General features: G+C 37.7%; 1 pseudogene; it reads right to left on the minus strand.

Moving 5' to 3' along the window:
• Positions 1-300: 300 nt before the first annotated feature.
• Positions 301-4,406, minus strand: LOC122594292 (annotated as a pseudogene).
• Between the last annotated feature and the right edge of the window lie 7,371 nt (positions 4,407-11,777).

Raw genomic sequence — 11,777 nt, forward strand, 5'->3', positions numbered from 1 at the left:
ATTTCATTGGTTATGACTCTCTAGTTTCTTAAGTATTTAATTTATCCTTAAACGTTATGATTTCCTTTTCATAATTTCCTTTATAAATGGGATGTAAGTTAATTTGGTGAGAAAAAAATAGTTTTTTGAATGATATGAAAAGTTATCTTTTCCTCCCTATCACGAATGTGTGTTAGTGTGTGTAAAATTTCCTGATTATCGGTATTCTTTCTCGAATGAACGATAGTTAGAAGAGTTGTTCCTGGGTATTCTTAGAATCAACTAATTATTTATCTCATTTTTTTCCCTACATCAATTATGCACCCCCATCTATCTATCGACGGGAAAGAATAACAAAGACTAGAGGGTCCTTGGTTCAATTTATCTCTTAGTGGACGTACACCGGGCTTAACAAGCATGTAGATGGGTGAATGATTGATCCTTGCTAAAATTGATAACCTCCTTTATTAGTCATACGGGTTCCTGAAGGTCTTCAGAAGTTTTGGGATATCATAAGCAAGCATGTCGTCAACTCCTTGTATCATTTTGGATCTTACTCTTTCAAATATGTCTATGTTGTAACCTTTAAAGCCTGTCTGAAGCTATCAACATTTGGAAAATCTCCCGAAGGTAAATGATGCTCCCTTTGAATCTGGATATCAAACTAAGTAAGTAGGTGGCCAGGATCAATCACACAAAAAAAAATTGCAACTTTCGTGCAATTGGCATAAGGGTATATTGGGTAATTCACATATCTAAAATTTCAGTAATTTAATAAAGATAGTATAGATAAAATTAAGCAAATTTTATTTCAATCGACCTGACCCATTTGACGTGTTCATGAACCCATCCATTTGCCCCTTCTAAGAGAAAAAAGGACCTTTTCAAAAAGCGTCTCGAGATTATCTATGAGCCTCTGTTGAGCCTTAGACTTGCCAATCCAGCTAGGCATCTCCTTCTTAGGTTGGTTCATGATGTAAGCATGGATCTTAGCAGCCCTAGCACGTTTTACAAACTCGTTGATCTGTTCAGAAAATATAAATGATATTTAATGAGAAACAAATCTAAGTGATCTTGCAAATACAAACAAGTTGCAAGAAACGCACTTTACGATCACAAGCCTTCTTTCAAGTCATTTAAAAGGTCATCCTGCTCTTTTTCAAACAAGTCTGCCCCCAATGGCCCATCATCCATGACATTTATAGGTTTGTCATTGAAGGAACTGAACAAAAAAAGACAGTCACAAAAGTATATAGGAACAAATCGGATGTACATGCAAATACACAAGGCATACCCGATGTAAACACGCATAACCTCTGGAGTGTTTAACACTTTACCAAGCGACCACATTAACGCTCCATATACCCTCATAAGCTACAACATAAATCACTATGCAAACAAGTAGCCATGTCACAATAAACAATGTCTTATGTAAGTGTGGCAAAATGGTTAGTTAGGTGGATTGCATAACAAGTCAAAACGGGTAATCTTTACTGCAACTGAGAGTAGGTCAAGTCCAAGCATCTTTCCAATCAATATAAACATAATGTTCCAAATATGATCACAAAAGCTAATAAAATAAAATGTAATAGATCTTTTATCATATACAAAAAATTATGAGGTTTTAGCCTATTGAATACGCTTTCCCATTTAGGTTGTTTTCTTTTAAATCAATACTAAGCTAAACCATTTATCAATTCCAATGATTTTTATTATTTTTCTATCGTTCTATCAACAATTTGGACAGCGCATTAACCACATAGACATGTCACAGGTGTGTTGGTAAATGGACACCCTTAGTCATACATAAGGTGGATGGGTAGAAGAGTAGGTGGGTCTTCCTTACTTGTTGAGTATCGACTTGATCAGCCTTGTTTAAAACCACACGAATCTTGTCATCATGTCCTCGTAGGGATGATATGACACGTTTGAACTAGTCACTAATATCAAGTTTGTGAGGATCAAATAGAAGTAAGATCAGATCACATTTTGCAGCGAACCAAGATGTGACACCTGTAAAGTCATAACTTCTTTGCGTTCTTTGCTTTTCTCCTGATAGAACTCCAGGAGTGTCTATAAATGTAATATGTTCCAGCAACTGTTTTACTCAAACAACACATGCAATTGATAATCATTTCAAAGGATAAATTAATAAATTCAAGCTCGCATAATCTTTGCATGCTTAAAAAATGACTCACAGGATGAGCCATTTGAGAACACTGGAATTTTACAAAAATGCGCTTCCATAAGTAGTTAGACCGTTAAAAGGCATGTCTGCTTGAACCACAACAGTGTTCCCTGGAATACTTCTCTCATCAGGTCCATTCTGATCAAAGTAAAACAATATGTGGACCAATGTCTTAGACACATTGACAGATAAGGTATGATGTCTTGAGGAAAAAAAAAGTAGGCATTATACCATCGCAGCAACAAATCTATCCGTAGTAGGCTCAGGTCCAATATGAGCACCTGATAAGATAAAACAAAAGAAAAAATAAAATAAGAAAACTGCATGTGAAAGAAAAGTGTTGGGTGTGTATATAACTTGCCTGGATAACCACTTCTAAGCAAATGTTTAATGAATGTTGTCTTCCCTGTTGAATATTGACCCAAAAGCATCACCATAGGCTTGGCATCAAAGTCACTATTGGTCTAAATAACACTCAAACAAGTTCATTAATAAATTAAGCAAACATGTCATTATTTACATTACGTTTGATTATTTAAAACAAGAAGAACGGTACCAATGTGGGAGAAACAAATTCATTGAAACGATGCATGGTTTCTAATGGCTTCAGCTTTTGAATGTATAGCTTTTTCAGGCCATCAACGATTGATGTGACAGTTTTTAAGGGAATCTAAGCATAAACACGGAATATGAATGAATTTATAACAACAAACCAAAAGTATTCGGTTTATTGAAAGAGGAAAAATAAGTATAGATTTGTGTACATGGGCATACCTTCTTTGAATGTTTTCCAGAAGGTGAAATCTCAATTTGAGAATTACCTACAACAGTATTAAAAGTAACATCAAACATAAATGGTTGGTCCTTCTCAAACATAGTTAACAAAAGCACGCCACATATCATTAGTTTACTACCATTAAAATCAACATCAGACGTCCGAGAGTGGCGCTTTCTTTTCTGCATATATTGAGATACCAGTTAGTGTTATCAAGAAACATGTGTGAGCTGTTGGGCATAATAGCCATGTTTTTTAGCTTATACACTAAAGTGAAATGAGGCATACATACAGCTACTAAGGCATCCAAACCATCCATTGTTGGTGGTTTCAGGTCTTCAACGTTTACTGCATATAAGATTTTCAAAAAAGATATGAATCTAACAAATAACATTGATGTAAAAAAATTCAGTGTCCTATGACAAGAGAAAGCTATCTGATTGCACGGCTTACTATTTGCGTTTACAAGGTCACTGCTCAATGTCTGCCCAGCTTGTGCTAAAGATATCAACTGACAATTACAAAGTATAAGTATAATATTTCTCAACAACCTGATGGTAGGACCAGAAGATGATAAAGAAAAAAATTAACCACCTGCATTGCAGTAACAAACTCTTTGAAACCAAGAAAGCCTTGTCGTTTTGAATCCGCAATCGCCCACACCTTAAAAAGTTGAATTGCAGAAAAGGATAAGAGAATGGAGTATATCAGAAGCAGGGCAGCAATGACTTAATCATGATAGAAATAAAAGCCAAAACAAACAAAGAGAACATAAAGCATCATGCCATCATGCATACTCAAGCTACCAAGCTTGTTACCTCTAATATATACGAGTAATTGTAAAAGATAATTGAGCTCTTTAATAACTTTCTGGCACAATAATTCCATAAATGTTTATCTAATTTAAGGTCTACGGGTCAAAGCGTAAAATATGGCATATGTGATCCCCTTTTTGAACTAGTTCAATTAAAATTGCCACTCGAGCGAGAATGGTAGTCAAATTTTGAGTTCACAAAACATTATAGTAATATAGTTATAAGTTATATGCCCAATGTCATAAAAAAATTAAAAGCGGCTTCAGTTATTTATAATGATTCAAATTTGAAGCTTCAAAAACAACATGAATGATAACGTCGAAATCTAAGAGCATTACAAGTTTATGTAGGGAGAAACCTCCTTAAGGTCTTGTCGAGATAAATTTGACATGTTGAAAAATGGTGTGGCATCATTACCGGTAATACATCCATCGCCATCTAACAATTGAATCAAAAAATTATAATAAGAATGAATTCAGCTAATGTAACCTCGTCGGCCAATTGGTCATATAAACAAAGTTAACCTGAGTCAGCGCAAGCGAACCAATCCTCATAAATGATCTGATGTTCCTTTGAACAACGATTGATGGGAGCCGAACCAATATCCATATTGCAATCGAAAATCTGAAATAATTATTTATTCCAGATTCTCGAATTGAATGCCTCAAATCAAAGGTTTATTCTTTTCTTTATATACTATGTGTAATAGATTTTTTTTTTAAATTTCAGAATTTAAAAATACTAGTTTGAATTATTATAAGGAATGTGAACATTGTTGTTAAAAAGATTGAAATTAAATCGAGTTTTCTTTATTCTCTCTCCGTTTTTGGCGCCAAACCTCATAGATTTTTGATGTATAATATTGGTATGGTGGGCTGGATAATTATTTTTTTTTTATATAAATATGGATGTTTTTAGTACAATGGAATTCATAAGTTTATTAAAAAACATAATAGATTAACAGTCATACTTAATTGAGAAATTATCACAAATCGTCCTTGTGGTTTGTTTGATTCACATTTTCGTCCCTATACTTTTTTTATCATTAGATGTCCCTGTACTTTTCCTTTTCATTGCAAGACGTCTCTCCTACAGACGTCTGTCCCTTTTCATTGCCACGTGAGGGTAAAATCGTCCAGCTACAATGAACACAAACCACATGGACTATTTCTTTTTCCCCATAAATTACATTTACTTTTCTTATATCTCCATTATTCCCAAAAACCTATGTTACTTTCTTCTCAATTAATGGCTGCCAACGTTTGGGGAAAAAAGATTGCATCTTGTTAAACAATCTCAACTTCTTAAACAATCTCACCTTGCTATAATAAAAGTCAAAAATATCCTTCATTTCAAAGAAACAGTCATAAGTCATAACCCATAAACAGATAGTATAATACCATTTTCCATTGATTTTCACAAAACAATCAAAACCCATATCACAAATCATGTCTATACCTTAATTTTCAGAAAAAAAATCAACTTTTTCAACCATAAAAACCCATTACTTTTTTACTGTTTCGTGGATGGGTCAAAACCAAGATTTTGACCAATGATGATACTAAGAAATCAAGCCCAAAACTGACTTTATTACCATTAATTGCACTTATATTTTATTAAGTTTCTGGTGGTCCATTTGGTGTTGAAGATTCAGTAAAAGGAGGTGGTGGTGCTTTACTATCATTATTAGGCTTTAGTGATTGCTGAATTAACTACAAGTTTTCTTGAAAATGGTGGTTATGTTATTTGGATTTAATCTGCTTTTAGCCTTTTTTGGGGCTTTCAAGAAGGATTTTGGAACTGGTTTAGTGGTGTGATAGATAATGCACTTTATCCTGTTTTGTTTCTTGAGTATATGAAGCATTCGGTTTAGATTTTTGATGAATTGTATGTTAGGATTCTTGTTTTGTTTGGGATAAATGTTTTGCTAACTTATTTGAATTATAGAGGGTTGCATATAGTGCTGTTGTTCTTGCTGTTTTTTCTTTGTGTCAATTTGTTGTGATGAGTATCCTTTCAATACCAAAAATTAGGCCTAAAAGATGGATGATTGTGTATAGATATCCACAAGACTAAAACATGTACACTAAAACATTATAACCATCGGATAATAGCAACAAACAAAGGATGGTCTCGAGATGCTCGAGTTACAGAAACAGACATAAATCGGAGATCCTAAATACTTGAGATCTAATACCCGAAATATATATACATATATATATATATGTATATATTCAATTTCAAAATAAAGGGTAACGCTCGAGCTATGTATATATATATATTAAGAGCTCGACTTACAAATAGAACATATATGCTCGAGATATGACAAGGAAGGAATGGCTCGAGATGTAACAAGAAGCTCGAGATATGACAGTCACAAAGAGGGCTTGCCAGGCTCGAGATTGGACTCTCAAGGATGTTGCTCTAGTCAATACTTGTCTAAATCTAATATAAGAAGAAAGGGAATGGTTAGGTTATATTTAACCTAATGGGTCAAACTCATAGGCTGAACCTACATGTCATAAGATGGCCTGCTCGAGTAGGCGGGCACCCGGTATATGACATACATGACTAGTCATATGTAATGCTCGAGTTATGACATGGCTTACCTGAGATATGACATATATACTTTTTCGAGTTATGTATATATATATATATATATATTAAGAGCTCGACTTACAATATACTCGAGATATGTTATCAAAGACAGGAAGGGCTCGAGATGTGACAACAGGGGCTCGAGATATGACAAACTCGAATAGATAAAGCACGGTCTAAAGTGCTTGAGATTGGAGATGCCCCCTCAATTATATATATATATATATATATATATTAAGATCTAAAAATGGGATGGCTATGATATATAACCTAATGGGGCAAAGTGGGCCAAGTACAATCCTTAAATCCATGATGCATATGGCTCGAGTTATAACACCTTACTGGAATAACAAGAAGACTCCCCTAATGCTTGGCATGAGTTGTGTAATTAAACAGCAGCATTACATGGCCTTATTACAAGATGGAATAACATGGGATGGACTTAATTGCTCAAGTATATATACATATGCATATGTACATAAATATTCACATGGATAACTGATATACGTCAAACTACAATCTTTACAAGGAAAAGGAAAGTAACAGTATACGAATCCCTGAAAGTATTTGTCTACCTTCTAAATATACTTCTATAAAAGCTGAATTCAATGATGCCAATAGACACATTCAATTCACATTTAATTCAGTCAATCAATCAATTCACAATCACTGCCGCCTTAGGTTCGTCAAGAACTTGTTAGGTTCGCACTGAATTCTCAGGAGTTGCTGTGGTTGTATCCCTTAATCTTGTTTGTCACTGAGCCAATTAATTTAGGTTCAAACATTGGCGCCATCCGTGGGACCCGTTTATTGAACAGATTCCATTACTGTTAAAATCAAAATCACCATTTCATTTCTCTTTTTCTTGGCCTTGCATGGCCAGGGAAGAAACTCCACTTTCAAAAATAACCTTACCTGGGTCTATGGAGGTTGAGGCAAGTGGTGGTGAAAAGTCTAAAAAAGATACCACCATTACTCCTCCACCTCTCATAAATGTGCAAACCACTAATAGTGAGCATACCTGGGGTGAAAAAAGAATCTCTGATAAAAACTTATTGGATGTAAGATCGAGACTCCAATACTCGTCTGAGGACATAGTTACTACAAGACCCACCCAAGACTCGGGTACCATAGGGTCAATGTTCTCGGTAAGAGGGACGTCATCCTCAGCCAACACCTCATTCGTGGGCATACCTGACTCAGGCACCAACACTCAAGGGTTGTTAAAAAACAAGGGTCATGAGGCTCAAAATGTCATTCCAATAGTTTCTCCTCCTGTTACACCCTTACCTATCACATCCTCTTCACTTGGAAGTGATCAAGTAATCCCAGTTGAGCAACCTATCCCTAGCTCATCCGGGACCATTACTGTCTAAGAAAGCCACTTGGTTGAATTGCTAAAGCTTATAGGGGAGCCATCCCAACTACCTCCCAAGCACACACCTCTCAAATTACAACACAACCCAATCAAGATTGGTTATCACAGCTTACCAATATACTCAAACCAAGTCCGCCTCCACCTCCACCTCCTCCTCCAACAATCTCTCAGGGGGCTGTGGAGTCTTTAATGTCTTTAATGATGGAACAGCTTAAGAAGCAACAACCTAGTCCAGAACCAGCACCACCACCAAACCCAGCAAGAGAATTGTTGAAAATGTTAAAAGTATTATCTGGTGAGGAGGCAGGAGGGCAAGCCCGAACCGTAAGTATTCCAAGATCAGCCATCAAATCAAGATTCTGTGATTGGATTGCAGAATACCCATTCCCAGATGGTCAAAAAGTTCTTCCTGTTGTGGGGACTTATGATGGCATCAAGGATCCAGAAGACCACTTGGCATTATATGATCAAGCAATACTCACAGAAAAATGGGTAGACCCGGTGGCTTGCTACTTGTTTCCTGGAACTTTGCAAGGTCATGCTAGAGATTGGTTCAGCGGTTTACCCGAAATAAGTATAAAAGATTTTCAAGATTTGAAAGAAAAATTCGTTGCCCATTTCTTCCAACAAAAGAAGCACCAACGTAATCACCTGGAGGCTCACCTAATAAGGCAAAGGGAGAATGAGCCACTCAGAGAGTTCATCTTAAGATTTACTCAAGAATGCCAAAGGATACCCGGTCTACCAGAGAGTCAACAAATCTCTGGCTTTACTCTCGCTTTGCACCCCGGTGGCCTCCAAGAAAAGTTGACTATAAAAGTCCCCAAGACTTTCAAAGAAGCCATTGATCGAGCCTATGATTATCTCCGTTCCAGAGAAACCTCCACGTTAGTAAGGGGGATGATAAGAAAAGATAAATCATGGGCAAGACCCTCTGGAGGGAAAAGGCCTCATTTTGATATTAGGCAAGATGGCCGCAGGGAGGATTACAGAAGAGATACAAGAAGAGATGATCATTCAGATGACAGAAGAGATAAGAGGCCCATTCAATATGGCAAAAGTGTCCATCTTGTGGACTTAACAAAGTCTCCAAAAGAGATTTTGAAAACTGAGAGGGTGGGCTCAACTTTCAAGCCCCCTCTTGCCTCTCAGATCTGCAAAGAAAAACATGAATAAGTATTGTGACTTTCATGAGGACCACTGTCATGATACTAATGATTGCAGAGAATTGCAAGCAGAAATCAAAAGGGCCTTAGAAGAAGGAAAGTTAGAGCACCTTGTGCCTGGAGCCAAACAGGGAAGAAAAGCTCCCACAAAGAAAACCTTCGCATGGCAGAAGGCACCAGTTAAAAAAGAAAACAATGATGATCCGGGTCCAGCAGAAGGACATGTTTGTATGGTACACCAAAGAAGAGATCTAGAAAAGCGTAAAGCAAATGTATTGGAAGATTGGGCAGTGGTGCCAATTTCCTTTCCGCCTGTCGAAACGGTATCCTTAGATCCTGTAGTCATACAAGCTCGCTTGGCAAACTTCGAAGTTGGAAAAATATATTTAGATAATGGAAGCTCTACAGACATTATTTATGAGCATTGCTTCAATAAACTCCCTCAAAGAGTTAGAGACCTCAAGCCCCCGCCTTTGGCACCTCTAGTTGGTTTTAATTGTGAATCTAGTTGTCCCATAGGAGAAGTAAGTATGGAGGTAATGATGGGTGAATACCCACTCCATAGAATTGAAGTTGCGGACTTCACAATTGTTAGAGCACCTTCACCATACAATGTGTTGCTCGGCAGGCCATCCATGCAGAAATTCAAAGCCATACCATCAACAATCCATGGGATGGTTAAGTTCCCCACCCCAGCTGGGGTAGCCACCATAAAGGGACGCATGGTATAGCCAAGGGAGTGCAAGCACGTCAATAAGGAAAGTCCAAAAGAAGTGAAGCATGACTTGTCAATTGAAGTAGAAAGTGAGTGCCCGGAGCAGAAGATAATCATAAATAGAAAATTCCCAGAGCAACCAGTTATCATTGGGTCACAACTCCCCAAAGAAACGAAATGCAAGTTGATCAACCTCTTGAAAGAAAGTTTAGATGTTTTTGCATGGGAAACGTCAGATATGACAGGTGTTCCAAGAAAGTTTGCAGACTACGCCTTGAACGCTAATGAAAACATAGTCCCTATAAGGCAGAAGAAAAGAGGCATGGCTCATGACAGAAGCAAATCTGCTTGCGAGCAAGTAGACAAGATGGTCGAAGCAGACATATGCAGAGAGGTTAGATACCAGACATGGGTAGCAAACCCGGTTATGGTTAAGAAAGGGGACGACTCATGGAGGCTTTGTGTCGATTTTAAAGATATCAACAAAGCTTGTCCTAAGGACAATTACCCCCTCCCAGAAATAGGTTGGAAGGTGGAATCTCTAGATGGATTCAGGTTAAAGTGCTTCCTTGATGCTTACAAGGGATATCACCAGATCTCGATGAAGAAAAGATGAAGACAAGACTGCCTTCCATACAGACCAAGGCATTTATTGTTTCCAAAAAATGCCTTTTGGCTCGAAGAATGCTGGGGCCACTTACCAGAGGTTGATAGATAAAACCTTCCAACACCAAATCGGAAGAAATGTTGAAGCTTATGTAGATGACATAGTCATCAAAAGCCATGAGGAGAATGCCATGATAGCTGATATCCAAGAAACTTTCAATACATTGAGGGGGATAAATATGAAGCTTAATCCTTCCAAATGTAGCTTTGGAATGGAAGAAGGGAAGTTCTTGGGTCACATAGTGACTGCAAGGGGAATAAAAGCTAACCCAAAGAAGATTCAAGCAGTTGTAGATATGCCTTCTCCGAAAACAAAGAAGTAAGTACAAAGCTTAAACGGAAAGCTGACCTCTTTAGCACGATTCCTTTCTAAAGCAGCTGATAGGTCCCTTCCATTTTTTAAAACTTTGAAGGGATGCTTAAGGAAACAAGATTTTTCTTGGACAGAAGAGGCTGAAAAGGCATTTCAAAACATGAAGAAATTTTTGGCTCACCTACCAACACTTACTGCTCCAATACCCGGGGAAACACTCACTCTTTACTTGGGCGCCTCCAAAGAGTGTGTAAGTGTTGTGTTGTTGGCAGACAGAGGAAGTTCTCAGATGCCCATTTACTTCGTTAGCCGGGCATTGAAAGGGCCCGAGATAAACTACCCAGCCTTGGAAAAGTTAGCTCTTGCTTTAGTCCATTCAGCTAGACGTCTCAGAAGATACTTCCAAGGTCATCCCATCCAAGTTCTCACAGACCAGCCCATCAGGCAAGTCCCATCGAAGCCTGAAGTGTCAGGAAGGCTAGCTAAGTAGGCAATTGAGCTTGGAGAGCATGAAATAACATTTCAGCCAAGAAATGCAAAGAAAGGCCAAATTTTGGCGGATTTTTTAGCAGAAGTTGAGGGGGAGGAGGAAGATGTAAGCAAGGTAGAAGAAAGCCCACCATGGACTCTTTTTACAGATGGAGCCTCTAGTGCTGGAGGGGTCAGGAGCGGGTCTCATCCTCATTGACCCAGATAAGAAGGAATACACCTATGCCCTACGTTTTGACTTCCTAGCCTCAAATAATGAAGCTGAATATGAAGCCCTTCTAGCTGGGTTGAGAATAGCAAAGAAAATGAGGGTGGAAAAAATCCATGCCTACGTGGACTCCCAGTTAGTAGCAAACCAAATAAAAGGAGCATTTGAGGCAAGTCAAAGGACTATGCAGCTTTATTTGGAGGAGGCAAGAAAGATTATCTCTGAATTCAATAAATTCAATATAGAACAGGTTCCCAGGAGTCAAAATAAAATGGCGGACACCTTAAGTAAACTGGCATCTTTAACCTTTGCTCATCTTACAAAGGAAGTATTAGTGGAGGTGTTGGAAGAAAAATCCATAGTACCAAAAAAGGAAATTTCTCAAGTTGAAGAAGGTGAATGTTGGATGACCCCATTGTATAACTTCATCAAAGATGGAGTCCCCCCTGAAGATAAGGAAAGCGCAAAGAAAGTAAGGATGAAAACA

Source organism: Erigeron canadensis, chromosome 3 (assembly GCF_010389155.1).
Source record: "Erigeron canadensis isolate Cc75 chromosome 3, C_canadensis_v1, whole genome shotgun sequence".
NCBI lineage: Eukaryota > Viridiplantae > Streptophyta > Magnoliopsida > Asterales > Asteraceae > Erigeron > Erigeron canadensis.